The 15,546-nt window shown below is 41.2% G+C and overlaps 1 protein-coding gene across 2 annotated transcripts in view; it reads left to right on the top strand.

Moving 5' to 3' along the window:
- SAP30BP (SAP30 binding protein) overlaps positions 1–15,546 on the top strand; it is a 40,496-nt gene that overhangs the window by 7,588 nt on the left and 17,362 nt on the right. The window lies entirely within an intron of this gene.

Raw genomic sequence — 15,546 nt, forward strand, 5'->3', positions numbered from 1 at the left:
AAGAGGATGCCACTGGCGTGTGTTCCCGCCTTCCTCCTCTCTCCTGTATGAATTTGCTTATCTTTTCCAATTTTGCCCCAAGTGTAGCATTGCAGTATGTACTGATGCCAAGCAAAGTTCAGAGATGATTTGCAGACCCTGATACAAGCCTGCTGATTTGCACTAACCTTGGTGAAAATGTTAGAGCAAACCAAGGAAAGGAAAAGCAGGAGCAGTTTCACAGTATGCTTCCTGTCTTCTGACCATCATTTAGCAGTGTCTGTGCCATGTCAGTGTGATCAGCAGCTATCATTGTATGTTGAATTGTGCTGTGGCCAGAATCTTGGGCATTCCTTGCATTGACATGCTAAACTTTATGCTGACTAGGTAAACTATACTGATGGTACACTAATGTAATCTTTTCCACATAAACTCTTAAGTTTATTTTGTGATTTTTTAAATATAAATCTACTCATTTACATAATATTCTAGCATGGTGTTGTCTGTTCTGTCAGTAGTTCTCCAGAGCCTTGGGCAAGCTCCTTTCCCGCTATCCACTAATTTAAGTAGGGTTTTTCATTTTTTCTGGAGGGCCAGGAATGGAACCTGGGACCTTTTGCATGACAAGCATGTGCTGCACTACATGTGCCATATAGATACTACATTGAATGTATGGAAGCATCAAAGTTATGCCATACTAGCGGTGTTAGAAACACGGATATATAAGCTAGGTGCCAAATGGCTCTTTAAACCAGGGTTACAGTCACCAGAAGGGAATGCCTAGTTGCCATTTGGGGGCCTGATGGCTCAAAAGTCTTCCCCGCCAACCATACAACTTTTTTGGTCCCTGAAATTCATTCTGATTGTGCAGATCAAATAAAACGAATAGAATTGTACAGGATGTGTTGCTAGTGTATGAAAGCAATCAAGATCCAAGGATCCCCAGGGATGCACCTCCAGGTGGTGATTTCAGGTGCCATCCTGGCTCCCAGGAATCTTCACTCGGTCGCAAGTGGCCGATAGCAAGGGCAAAATGTGCCTAGCGTATATTAAATGCTGTGTACCACATTCCAAAACAGACAGTTTAAATGGTCTTGTTTGGCCTCCTACATTCTGTGTAATGTGGTCGTGCAATACTGTTTTTCTCTTCCTGTCATAGCCCCTCACTGAATCAAAGGCCCCTCGACTGACTTTAGGTCCAGTGTTGGACCAGTTTGATTGGATACTCCCTGCTGATGTAGATAGATTCCTCCAAGTTGGTAGGCCCACCACCTGCCTCCTTGATCCATGCCCATCTTGGCTGATTAGGGAGTTTCCAGATGTCGCGTGGACCCCCCTGGTTGAAATTATCAATTTGTCCCTTGACACGGGGACATTCCCAGGGGAACTGAAGGTAGCAGTAGTGTGTCCACTCTTAAAGAAAACTTCATTAGATCCCTTAGACCTATCCAATTACCGCCCAGTTTCAAATCTTCCATATCTGGGTAAGGTAATTGAGAGAGCGGTTGCTGAACAGCTTGGTAGGTTTCTGGGGGAAACATCGGCTTTAGATCCATTTCAGTCCGGTTTCCGTCCTGGTTTTGGGACCGAGGCGGCTCTGGTTGCTCTAACAGATTATCTCCGTAGACAACTGGATCGAGGCGGGTCAGGACTGGTGATCCTTTTAGATTTGTCAGCAGCCTTTGACATGGTTGATCATGATCTTCTGGACCACCGCCTCGCAGACGTGGGGATACAGGGCATAGCCCGTAACAGGCTGTGCTCTGTTATCTCTGGTCGGGGACAGAGGGTGGCACTAGGGAGGGAAATGTCGTCGTGCCATTCCTTGGTGTGTGGAGTGCCGCAGGGCGCAATTCTCTCCCCGATGCTTTTTAACATCTTTATGTGCCCCCTTGCCCAGATTGTCCAGAGCTTTGGGCTGGGCTGTCACTAATATGCTGATGACACTCAGCTCTATCTGCTGATGGATGGCCACACCGACTCGGCCCCGAACACACTGACCAGATGCTTGGAAGCTGTGGCTGGTTTTGTGGGAGCCGATTGAAACTAAATCCTTCGAAGACAGAGGTCCTATGGCTGGGTCGGGATGGCATGGGGATGAGGGACCAACTCCCTTCTCTTGCGGGGGCCCAATTAGTGCCATTGCCTCCGTTAAGAGTTTGGGTGTAATCCTTGACGCCTCCCTTTCCATGGAGGCGCAAGTTACAGCAACAGCCAAGGCGACATTTTTCCACCTTCGCCGCATGAAGCGGTTGGTCCCTTACCTTTCCCGCCCCGACCTGGCCACAGTGATCCATGTGACGGTCATCTCCAGGCTTGACTACTGTAATTCGCTCTGCGCGGGGCTGCCCTTGAAGCTGTCCCAGAAACTCCAGCGGGTGCAGAATGCTGCAGCGAGGCTCCTCACGGGGTCTCTGCCATGGCAGCATATTCACCCAGTGCTTTTCAAACTGCACTGGCTCCCGGTGGAGTACAGGGTCAGATTTAAGGTGCTGCTTTTGACCTTTAAAGCCCTTCATGGCCTACGACCCTCGTACCTACGGGACTGCCTCTCCCGGTATGCCCCACGGAGAGCCTCAAGGTCCATAAATAGCAACACCCTAGTGGTCCCGGGCCCTAAGGAAGTTAGATTGGCTTCAACCAGAGCCAGGGCCTTTTCAACTCTGGCTCCGGCCTGGTGGAACGCTCTGTCTCATGAGACCAGGGCCCTGCAAGATCTTATTTCTTTCCGCAGGGCCTGTAAGACAGAGTTGTTCCGCCTGGCCTTTGGCTTGGAGCCAATTTGATTCCCTCCCTCTCTTTCTTTTTTCTTTTCCTTCTCCTCCTGTGATGAGGCTACATTTTAATGTTTCAATATTTTGATGTTGTATTTTAATTTTGTTTTTAAGTTGTAATCATTCAACTTGTTTTTATTATTGCTTGTAAGCTGCTCTGAGCCCGGCCATGGCTGGGGAGGACGGGGTATAAATAATAATTATTATTATTAACCCTTATTATTATTATTATTATTATTATTATTAACTAGGTTGAGAGCTCTTCCTTATACAGTGGTACCTCGGGTTACATACGCTTCAGGTTACAGACTCCACTAACCCAGAAATAGTGCTTCAGGTTAAGAGCTTTGCTTCAGGATGAGAACAGAAATCGTGCTACGGCAGCAGCGGGAGGCCCCATTAGCTAAAGTGGTGCTTCAGCTTAAGAACAGTTTTGAGTTAAGTACGGACCTCCGGAACGAATTACGGTAAGTACTTAACCCGAGGTACCACTGTATTCAGAATCACGCTGTCTGTTCAATAGTACACCAGAAGGTGTCACTGTTCTTCCAGGTGGATTTATCAAAGTTAAGCTGCTATAGGTTGTATTAAGCTGCTGTGTGTTCATAAAAGGCTACCACAGTATTCATTCATTTTTGGGACTTGTGCTGCTCTTGTCGATGTTGCTATAGATAATATAGTTGAAACTTGACAGAAGACTTTACAGCCACATTGCATATGTGAACAGCATGTTCCAGTAAGGTTTTCAAGTTCAGACATTGATGTCAAACAGTGATTTCCTCTTAAGCCCCAGGGCAAGGCTAGTTAAAGTAGTCCAGAGTCTTTTTAAAAAGGAGGCTCTGGATAGAGCAGAAAGATGTCACAATTCCTTTGGCAATATTACCTTGATACAGAAAAAATGCAGCAGTAATAAACTACAATCACTTTATAGCTTCCATAATGTCAATATGGGGGTGTTATAGAACCATTTTCTCCCTAGATATTTCTTTAATGTAATTATTTTCAACTATGGGCAAAGAAATGGAGACAATATTTCAACTAGCACTTAGACTGAGATATGTTAAATGCAATGTAGAGAGCATGTTCTATATAATGTTAATATAAAAGAAAATTATAAACTGCTTTATTAGTGGCATATACCATATTTTTCTGTGTCCTAGGTTTTCCCTCTAAAAAATAATGTCAAAAATTAGGGGGCATCTTATACACGGATAGTGCCAATGGTGGATTTTCTTAAATCTGAGTCCCTAAAAATAGGGGACGTCTTATACATGGGGGTGTCTTACACACGAAAAATACGGTAATTCCATATTGGCTAAATCTGTCCAGATAAGGGCAGTAAGTGTTGGGTGTATGGCTAGTAATGGGGCTGACTTTATTTATGTATGGTGGAAATGCCCAATTATCAATCTTTCTAGAAAGAAAATTGCATATGTAATTTCTCTCATAATTCATACGAAGAGTCCTGCTGAATCAAACTTGGATTCAAAGCTCAGGAAGGTGGGTAGCATTAAAAGGCAAGTTCCAGTCTTATTTTACCCCTCAAAAAATCCTGCTATGTTTCCTTAGCTCTGGAAATCTTTGTATCAAGGAAGTAAAGTATTTTCCATGAGCTTGAATAGACTGTGTGCGCGCTCCATATAATGATAGAGAGTTTTGATATCTTGGAAAGAAAACCTGTATTTTGCTACTAGTGTGCCCTGGGCTAATTAAGAAACTTGCATACAGTTACTTATTTTGCATAATTCTTTTGGTCATAGGAAGGGGAAATGAGCTTTGCCGAGTTCTGAAGCCCCCCTAGAAGAAACACTTTCCCTGTGGCATTTAAGACTTTCCTCATAATTTCAAGTTTGCTTTTACAGCCATAAAGACTATATACTTTGTCATGAAGGTTTGCTTGACCCCCCCCCCCAGTAAGTATTATCATTTATTTAAAGTATTATATGAACCGTGCCAATGCAACACTTCCCTGGGTGTAATCCAGTTGTTGCTTTGTGCTCACAAGAGGTTTTAATCCAGCTGAGGCTTCAACTAGTGGAAGAGAAAAGGAGTTAATATTTTGACTGTTCATCCTGCAACTCTTTGTGCTACCTTCCATTCTGTTCTGGAGGGTCTACCACCCGGAGCTGATTTTCAGTGGGTTCTGGGAAGTGGAATCTTCATGAGTATAAGGGCAGCAATTTGTTTCCACCTCTCCTTTTTAAAGAAATTGTCCCAGTTAGACTTCTAAAAGAATTCCAGTCACTGAATGCATTGAATAAAAAACATCTAAAAAGGTAACAGCAGAATATGCACCTTAAAGTGTGTGTCTTGCAGAGGACTCTCCTCAAGGATTCTGTTTCTAAGTTTGAATATAGGTAAACTACAAGAGGTAACAAGTGAGACCATTCCTTCTGCTTAAGTCATCCAGGTAATGTTCACAGAGGAATAATTAACTTTGCCCATGATTACTAATCTGACTATGTTGATATGAGCAAGTTAATACACAGTGCCCTGCCCTTTTCAAGTGAGCCTTTGACACTTGCCTGTGTGCTTTAAAACACTTAAACTCCTTTGAGGAGCTCCTTCTCTTTATGCCCCTTTCCAGATTTGGTTAGAATGCTGCCATGTTAGAGTTCGAAATTTAAACAGTATTGAATTTGCAACACCAAAATACTTTTTCCTGAACATTACTTCCAGTGATACTCTAAGAAGCCATGTTGACTTCTCACTGTAACTTTGGTATTTGGCTTTAGCTCTGGTGGGAGTTCAGTGTAAGATGTGAAAGATCAGGTTGTTGCCATACCCTCTCTCCTCTTTACCCCCATTCCCAATGGCATGCTGCTTTTGTATAGTACAGTTATGATCTTTGACAAAAAGACAAGAGGTTTGAACTGTCTCTTGCCCTTTGGAAAGAGCGAAGATTCTCTAGAATCCTTTATTCTGTTGTTGGATCCTGTGCCAAGAGCTAAAGTCTGCAAATAATGGATTGTAAATTGCCACCCCTGGTCTTTAACAGGAAGAGGTATTCAGATCGTTACTTAAAATGCCAAGAGGAATGAGGGGCATAGTGTGAGTCATGCACTGTCTATTGTGAGTCAAGATTAGAAAACCACTGATAGGCTATAGGGATCACCAACTGCCAGTCTCTGAGTCAACTTATCCTACCAGCTACCAATCCAGATGCAAGAGGGGTATAGGTGGAAATAGGAGATGTACTAGTAGAACTTTCTAGCAGGTCATTTGTGGGAGTAGGGTTACCACCTTGGCACAAGCATTTGCTTCTCAAAGTAACCCTCTTAGCAAAACCTAGTTGGTGTCTGGTCTAGAAAGTAACATATGGTTGTCCCTCATGCATCTAAGCCTAATGCAGTGGGTTTAATGGTTAATCCAAACAGGAGCAAAAAAAAGGAAACCCAGAACAAAGTCTCTTTTTCCTTCATTACTTCTTTCTGCCCAGTTATTTATACTATAAAAGTGAATGAGGGAATGAAACTTCCTAGGACCTTTGTAGAACAGCTTTGGTTAGCTGTTTGGAAGATGAGACATGTCCATTACGTGTCTGCTTGTTCTTCCCACAGCAGGAGTGCAAGCTGCAACAAACCCATGACTCCCTCAAGTGTTGAATACCACAGATTGTTGACATGGGTGTGGTGTGACTTTCAAATGGGAGGGAAGGGTATTTTAGATTGTGTTACCTGCCAGAAGAAAAAAAACTACCCTTCCCAAATGCCCCTTGCTGAGAGACCTGATGACTTGAGCTAGATGGGCACTGTTCTTTCGTTGCTATTTCTTGACTGTTGACATTCTAGCATTTTAAAAAAACCAAAACCATTTTGTATATTAAGCATGTCAAAACCTATCTTAGGACCCAGGTTAAAAGTGAACACTGCATCTAGTCAGTTTCCGCATCTCACGTCATCAAAAAAGTTACCTCTCTGCAGGAAATGGCTGTTCCCAGGGCAAATTGAGACTTGTCAGACCATGAGTGTGTTCATCCACATGCCACTAAGCAAAAGTACCATAGAGGTGAGTGCCTCTTGTGAGAAAAGGTCTTGGGATGAATTCAGTTGCTTTTTTAATCCAAAGAGGCTCTCTAGTGCATGGGTAGGCAAACTAAGGCCTAATCGGCTTCTAAATCCGTCCCGCAGACAGTCTGGGAATCAGCGTGTTTTTACATGAGTAGAATGTGTCCTTTTATTTCAAATGCATCTCTGGGTTATTTGTGGGGTCTGCCTGGTGTTTTTCATGAGTAGAATGTATGCTTTTATTTAAAATACATCTCTGGGTTATTTGTGGGGCATAGGAATTTGTTCATTTCCCCCCCCCCCAATATAGTCCGGCCCCCCATAAGGTCTGAGGGACAGTAGACTGGCCCCCTGCTGAAAAAGTTTGCTGACCCCCTCCTCTAGTGCTTCCTAAGGAGAGGTGCTTTTCCTTTTCTGTTTAAGCCAGCCACTAGTAGCTGTTCAAATACTGTACATTACTAGTGAATGGGATTTCTGTTCAAGATATGGAGAGCATGCTGCATGAAGCATTAATAGCAACTAGCTGAAAATTGAGAAACCCTGGGGAACTGTAGTGTTGGCACCCTGCCTGAGCAAGGCAGTAAAAACCTACAATTCTTAATTATGAATGTTCCTAAACATACTTAACAAAATTCAATTGTAGCATACCATTTTCTGACTAAAAGCCAGAAAGTATCTCATAGAATCTTAGAGTTGGAAGGGATCTTGAGGATCATATAGTCCAGCCCCCTGCAATATAGGAATGTGCAGCTGGTCCCTTATAGGGATCAAACCTGCAACCTTGGTATTGTTAGCACCACACTCTAACCAACTGAGGTATCTAAACAGTGGGCCGGCAAATAAACTCTTCCTTAGTCTAGATGTTGAACAAGACAAACAAATCAAGCAGGGTACAGGGAGGGGATGTTGTTGGTAATTGTATAGTAGAAACTTCATGTGCAGCTTATTTAGAAAATCTTAATAAAATGTCCATTGGGGGGACGTAAACGATGAGCCACAATTTCTGTAGCTGCTTTCAGCTCTGAAGCTCAACAACTTTGGGGTAAACTTAAGTCCTGAAAAAAAGCTAGTAGTTGATGACAGGTGACTGGACCTGACATTCAGTGTTAGGGTATTTAAGGACTCCCGTGTGTTTAAAAACACTTTCATGATTCAGTTGACTTCTGGTTTGCCAAATGTTGTTTGTTTGGGTGCCTGCCGTACTAGTTCAGTGGATTTATACAGTGTTAATATAGCTTAAAGGTAAAAGGCAAAATTAAAGACATCTGCTTTCTGTTATGTTAAGATCAAAAAGATTACAATCTGAGGAGTTGACTCTTCATATATTGATGTTCCTTCCTGTTTGCAGCTGGGATAATATTTTTTTTGTTCTCGCCTCTGCAAAATAAATATAGTTGTCATGCAGGAATCTGGAAAAAGGGGTTTATTTACAGAGGTATACATGAATTTCTCCCTTTACCTTTAGCAGAATCCACAATTTAACCTGCTCAGCTTCCTAATATTTCCCCCCAGAAAAAAAATAGTTTCTCATCTTAAGTTTGGCATTTGTCCTAGGGGCTTGTCACGAAGCTGGCAAACAGGATACATCCATGGGAAGTGTGGTTTGTTTTGGGCTTTCTCCCAGTATTTTTCCTCCCACCCTCATTGTTGGACAGGAAAACTTCCTGCTTTTACTCTCCCACAGCTCCATGCAGACTGAAATTGGCACAATGTATTGAAGTTAATGTATGCCATATAATTTTCAATAGATGAAAATAGTTTGTCATGCAATTCTCACCTTGCATGTTTGTTTCCTGAATTCTGGTGGATTTCTAGATTGGGTTGGGGGTTTTTGCCCTTCCTCTGAAGTAATAATCTGTTATTAAATTATATATATGTAAATCAATTTACATATACATTAAAGCCAAGAAGTCTGACAGGTTGAGAACATTAGCTGCTTACAGGCCTTTATATATGTTCCTCATCTTGTATAGATGTTGCCTTTTAATCAATCAAGTTCTGAATATGTAGATTATACTTTTTAACATTTTTTATTATCGCTAGCATATCTTCCTTTTTAATAGAAAATTTGCTGGATAGTCTGAAGAACATCTCCTGGTGATTTAGCAAAGAACTATGTAAACAATGAATATTGCCATTATCATATCTAGAACTCCTGTCCTGTTTCTCCTGTTCATGTGGGAAAGTGCAGAAAGCTGTACAACTCCGTGTGGGCCACATTTGATAGGTTGGTGAGACCACCCACTTGTCAATCGCCTATTGTCATAATTTCAGGTGATAGATATCTGTCCATGTTCCAAAGCAGTTGCTGTAACTACTGATCCTTTGAAGACATGTTTTCAGCGCCAGTCAGCTAATTGGTGCTTGCCTTTGAAGGAGTTCACTGTAACAATCAACCAGCTGGTTGTTGGTTATAGGGAGCCCTTCTGCAGAGAAAGCTGTTTAAATCCCAGACACTGGAGGATGTGGCTTTGAGTCCAAGCCTCTTCCTTCAGCCTTCTCAGCTTCATAAATATAGCTAGCTTAAAAATGAAAAAAACTAAGTGTTTCAGAATTGATAGTATTCATACGTTGTGATAGCTTGAATTAATAGCTTAGTTACAGATTTGGTACTGTCAGGTGCATAATAAATTTCTTTGTCTAGAATTACTGTTATGGACTACCATGCAAATGTCCTGTACACATGCTCTATAACTTGAACTTGCAGGCAATATTTAATTTACTGAGAATCATTTAAAAGTTGTGATAGCTCATGATTGCAAAGAGAAACTTAAACTGCCATTCTGTGACAAGTGGCATTTTTCAGTAACTCCAATATCCTAAAGATGAGATAGTCAAGGCTGACTATGAAGAAGGAAATGATCCAGGTTGCACATAACACCAGGTCATGCTTTAGTGCAAGAGCTGGAACGAGTCCAAGCAATGCTGCAGGCCCCCCCCCTCTCCTCCTGTACTCCTGCAACATTTGGCTTCACTTTCCATGAATCTTGGCTTGTCCTTGACTACAAAGCAGAGTTTAGTGGTTTAAAACAAATCCAGGTTAGTTTTGAAATAAACCAGATTCATAATCCGTAGTTTGCCTCTTTGCTTCATATGTTGGGACAAGCCAGGAAGTGAAACAAAATAATTCAAGAGGAGAGGCAGGTGGAGGATAGGATTGGGACTGTGGTCATGATACTGCTAAACCATGATTTAGTGTTAATGTGAACCAGACCATTATTGAGCTGCTTGTGTTTTGGGGAAGGTTTTTTGGTTGCTTTCCAGTAGCAAACATATAGTAGGAGCACACAACTTCAAACTTGATCCATTTGACCTAAAGCTTGCAATGAGTCACCACTACCACTAGAAATCTTGGGCAGCATGTACAGCCTGTACTGTTTCTGTAAGGTCCTGTCATCTAAAGTGCAAAGCAGCTTTTATTGATTGCTCTGGCCTTGCTGTCATGCCATATCAGTTATCAGATAGGACAGAAGTGCCATGATTGACCTTGGTTTACAAAAGTGCAAAAGGTTGGCTGTTCTTACTGTCTGTTTGGGATATTTTCCTGATGATGCAAGGTAGCCAGCGGCCAAATAACCTAGCCTTTATTTGCAAACTGATTTGGTTAGAGTGGTTGACAGCACAGCTTGTTTAGAAGTATACATTTAACTTGACCCGTTCTCCCATCAGACACCCACAACATTCCAGAGCTCAAGGTTACGATAACAAAAGATTGTCTTGTTCTGTACTGCTCCTGAGTGAGATTCAAAGATGATTGATGACACCCTAACATTTGCATGACCTTTCATTATGCTGAGGGTGTTCACGTATAGCTGTGGGTTCCATTTGTGTCCCTAGGTTTGTGATACCTCTATCTCAGAGAAATTTGGAAATTTGAAAGTAGTAATTAAAAAACCTTCCTCTTCTGATATTCACTGTAGTCATTTTAATGACATTCTCAGTCCTACTCTGCACTAATACCCTCTCATATTTTGTACCTCTGAATAAAGCAGCGCTTTCCCTTTTTATATGACAGATCAACCTTTATACCGAAAAATCTCAGCCAAGTCTGGGGGAAGTGCTGTTTAAGTATTTCACATTATAATATCTGCACCTTGTGAAGTCCATAGAATTATAGACCTGTAGAGTTGGAAAGGGACCACAAGGGTCATCTAGTCCAACCCTCTGCAATGCAGGAATCTGCTGTCCAATGTAGGGTTTGAACCCACAACCCTGAGATTAAGACTCTCATACTCTACCGACAGAGCTATCCCATCATTCATAGGATCATTCATCTCTGCTACTGCCACATACTCACTATGTACAATAGTTCCAGTTACAGATAGGTAGCCGTGTTGGTCTGCCATAGTCAAAACAAAATAAAAAAATTCCTTCCAGTAGCACCTTAAAGACCAACTAAGTTAGTTCTTGGTATGAGCTTTCGTGTGCATGCACACTTCTTCAGATACACTGAAACAGAAGTCACCAGACCCTTCTATATAGTGAGAAGGTGGGGAGGGGTATTACTCAGGAGCTATCTGCCAATCACCCATTCCCACCACCCTCCTGAGTAATACCCCTCCCCACCTTCTCACTATATAGAAGGGTCTGGTGACTTCTGTTTCAGTGTATCTGAAGAAGTGTGCATGCACACGAAAGCTCATACCAAGAACTAACTTAGTTGGTCTTTAAGGTGCTACTGGAAGGAATTTTTTTATTTTGTTTTGACTATGTACAATAGCATTTATTATTCCATGTATTACATAATTTTTGATAGTCTTATTTGGCCCAGGGATACAGGTTTCATGAGGCTTGAAACCTAGGAGACTTAGCTGCTAGAGCCATGTGTGAAAAAGAAGGAAAAACACTCTTGCCTTGATGAAGGCACCACTTGATTCTGCTGCAAGTGCTTCTGAGTTGGACAATATATTGCAACGGTCTAGATTTGACTGTCCACTCATTTAAGAGAGAAGCAGTGTACAGCTCTGGTCCACACATCTCAGGAAGGCTATTGTAGAACTGAAAGAAATGCAGGAAACAGCAACCAAAGTGACTAGGGTCCTGGAACAACTTCTCTGTGAAGAAAAGTTTGGAGCTTTTAAATTCATTGGGAGGGGTGAATAAGGGGGAGCATAATAGAGGTGCTCATTTGCTTAATAGTGGGAGTTTCAGGAAGTAACGCTTCACACAGCATATAGCTAAACTATGGAATTTACTTCTGCAAAATTTAGCAATGGCCACCAACTTAGGTGGCATTAAAAATGGATTTGACAGATTCATGGAGCATAAGGGTATCTAGCTGCTCATTTTGATGGTTAAATACTACCTCCAGGACAAGAGACACCATGGCTCTGATTTACTGTGATTTACTTAATGTTCCAAAATGATTCCATGTAGTAATGAGAGGCATGAAAACAGCATTGAGCTAGTTCAGTCATGAAGCACTGGGCACACCTCACTCTGCAGTAAGCAGGATTCATATCCTCTGGGCAAAGTGAGCACTTGATGGTTGATTACTCAGCAGGGCCTGTTTACTTCATTGTGACGAGTGCCTCAGATATACCCCAAGGCCATGAAGTCTACAGCTGCGCACAAACCATACATTCAAAGCACATTACTTCCCCAAAGAATCCTGGGAACTGTAGTTTAAGGGTGCTGCAAATTGTAGCCCTCTGAGGGGTGCACTACAGCTTCCAGGATTCTCATAATGTGCCATTCATTGGTGAAAGTCTTCCTTTAAAACAAGGATTTTGAAGACTTTGTAGGCACTTATGAACTATAGTTGGTCTACTGGAAAATCATATAACTTTCCAAAATCACACACACAAATATTTATGTAGCTCTGTTTTTCTAATATTGCATAGTTCTCTGTTTGGACATTTGATACTTTCCTATAGTTTCAGTGCTTCAAATTGAAGCCCAAAGCAAGAGTGCAGGCAGGACACAAGTTTCCATTTTTCCATCAGAAATATCAACTTAAAGTTTATATGTACTAAAAATAGTTCTGTGTGTTAATGAACTAAAATCTTGCCATTAATTAATTAAAACACCTTTACTCATGTTGCAGCCCTATTTCAAAGACAGCCTGGAGATGTCAGATGGCTCTCTGACATGCAGTTTCCCCCCTAGCTTGATCACCTCTATAAAGTTCAACATCATTATGAATCCATCTCTTCCATCATATATTCATTTCCTTTACTTGGATATAAATGTCATGGAGTATAAGGCTATCCATGCCTACCAGCTACAACGGTTATGTTTACCTCCACTCTCCTAGGCAGTATGCCTCTGAATGTCAGTTGCTGCTCAACAAAAGTGCAGAGAGTACTGTTGCGCTCAGGTTCTGCTTTTGGACTTCCCACAGGCATCTGGTTGGTTGTTGTAAGAACAGGGATGCTGAACTAGATGCACCACAGGCCTGATCCAGCAGGCTCCCCTTACGTTCTGGATTTAAATAAATCTTTTGGCGAAAGCACTTCTAATTATTCATCAGTTCCTTGTGCATAGGTTTCCACATGCCAGACTATTTTGAAGAATGCCTTCTCAGCCTTAGGAAGAAATAGCAGCCCAGCTCACTGCACTTTTGCAAACAAAAAAAACAAACAAAAAAAGCTAGACTTGAGAGTTTTATGACCTCAGCATTCTTGTAGCTACATAGTGTTCTTTAGCAAAGGGGCTGTAAAAACCCCTTCACTGTTGCTAGTGATACAAAAAACAAAACAAAACAAAACAAAACAAAACACCAACTCGTAATCCCTGAGGGACATTATGGGCATTTAGAAATGTGTACTTATACCATTTTCAAAGTTCTTGCCTACCCCCATCCCTTGGAGATTCCTCTTCATGAAGCTCCAACAAATATTGTCAAAGGCTTTCTCTGCGTCCACAAAAATCAAGACAGCTTTTCTATTTATGTCAGTTTCCAAGAGTTCTAAAATATCTATAATGTTCCTCACGTTATCTGACAATTGCCTGCCTGGTAGAAAGCCTGTTTGGTCCATGTGAATCTCCTCTAACAAAACTTTTTTAAATCTTTTTGCTAAAATGTCTGCAAAAATTTTATAATCCACATTCAAAAGTGATATAGGGCGGTAATTCTTAACTTGATGTTTCTCAGTTTCTGTCTTTGGTATAAGTGAGATAAATGCTTCCTTCCACGATTCGGGAGCCTTTTTCCCCTCGAGGATTTGGTTACAGACTTCTTTCAATGGTTGTATTAACCAGTCCTTCAGTACTTTATAGTATCTCGCGGTTAATCCATCTGGTCCTGGTGATTTTCCCAGTTGCATGTCCTGGATGGCACTCTCTATTTCTTGATCTGTAATTTTCTCATTTAAACTCCTTCTATTATTTTCAGAAATTCTTTTTAAGCCATATTTTCCAATAAATTGTTCTATCTCTTGTTCATTCTTTGGCCCTTGCTTATACAATTTCTTGAAGAAACTTTGAAAGCAATTACTTATCTCATTTGGTTTGTTTATAAACTTCCCATCTACTTCGAGTGATGTCACCGTATTCAGCTTTTGTCTCTTTTTCAATTGCCAAGACAGTAGTTTCCCACATTTATCTGCCGACTCAAAAGTCTTTTGCCTCATTTGTTTAATTTTCCATTCTATTTCCTGATTCATCAGTTCCATATATTGTGTTTGATAGAATTTTATTTCTCTTAAAATCTCATAAGATTTAGGCTTGGATCTCAGTTTCTTCTCCCCTTCTTTTATTAGGTTCCAGATTTTCTCTTTCCTCTCATTCTGTTTTTTCCTCTTTATTGAGTTCTGTTGTATTAGGAAGCCACGCATCACGGCTTTGCTTGCGTCCCAAATTACTCTTTTTTCGGTATCTGATCTCAAGTTAATCTCAAAGTAGTCTTTAAGTGTTTTTTGGGCCTTTTTGCAAATTTCCTCATCTCCAAAAAGAGTGTCATTCATTCTCCACCTAAAGGTTCCAGCTGTTGTCAGTTTCATTTCCATCTTCACAGCATTGTGGTCAGAACAGGTTTTTGGGCAGATTTCTATTTTTTTAACCTTTGATGCCAGATTACTAGAAGTCCATATTTGGTCAATTCTGGTCCATGTCATTTTTGCTTCAGAGAAAAAGGTCCCCTCCCTCTCCAGAGGGTTCCTAGTTCTCCAAATATCAATCAAGTCCATAGTGTCAGTCAGTTCAAAGAATGTCTTTGGTAGTCTTCCATCATTAGATATTACTTGTCTTTGGGCCTTATCCATATTTGTAGATACGACTCCATTCATATCGCCCATCATTATGATTTTAAAATCCAAAAAGTCCATTAAAGTCTCATGCAACTTCTTGAAAAATTCAGCCTTCCCCTCATTTGGTGCATAAACTCCAACAATCAAAATCTTTTCTCCATGAGTTTGAATTTCCACTGCTAGGTATCTTCCTTGGTCATCCTTAAAGACCATTTTGGGGTCAAATTTTTCTTTCACATAGATCACAACTCCTCTTTTCTTAACTTTATCTGATGAAATGAATTCCAGTCCTAGTCTCTTATTTATTAAAAGTTTCCTATGTGTCCTAGCAATGTGGGTTTCTTGTAAGCAGATTACATCTAGGTGTTCTTTCTTTAATAGATGAAATACTTGGCCCCTTTTTCGGGGATGGTTTAGACCATTACAATTCCAGCTAAGGAGTTGCAGAGACATTTTTGTTACTGGGTAGCTCCTCCACCGACTGCACCAAGTTGTTGTTCCTCCTCGGTCGGTGCTTGGTTCAATCCAAATGATAGATTTGAAATGTCCGGTATTTCCCTCTCACTAACAGTTCCTTTCTGCAGGTCCTCTTGGTTT

The sequence above is a fragment of the Podarcis erhardii genome, assembly GCF_964252035.2.
Source record: "Podarcis erhardii genome assembly, chromosome: 2".
Classification (NCBI taxonomy): domain Eukaryota; kingdom Metazoa; phylum Chordata; class Lepidosauria; order Squamata; family Lacertidae; genus Podarcis; species Podarcis erhardii.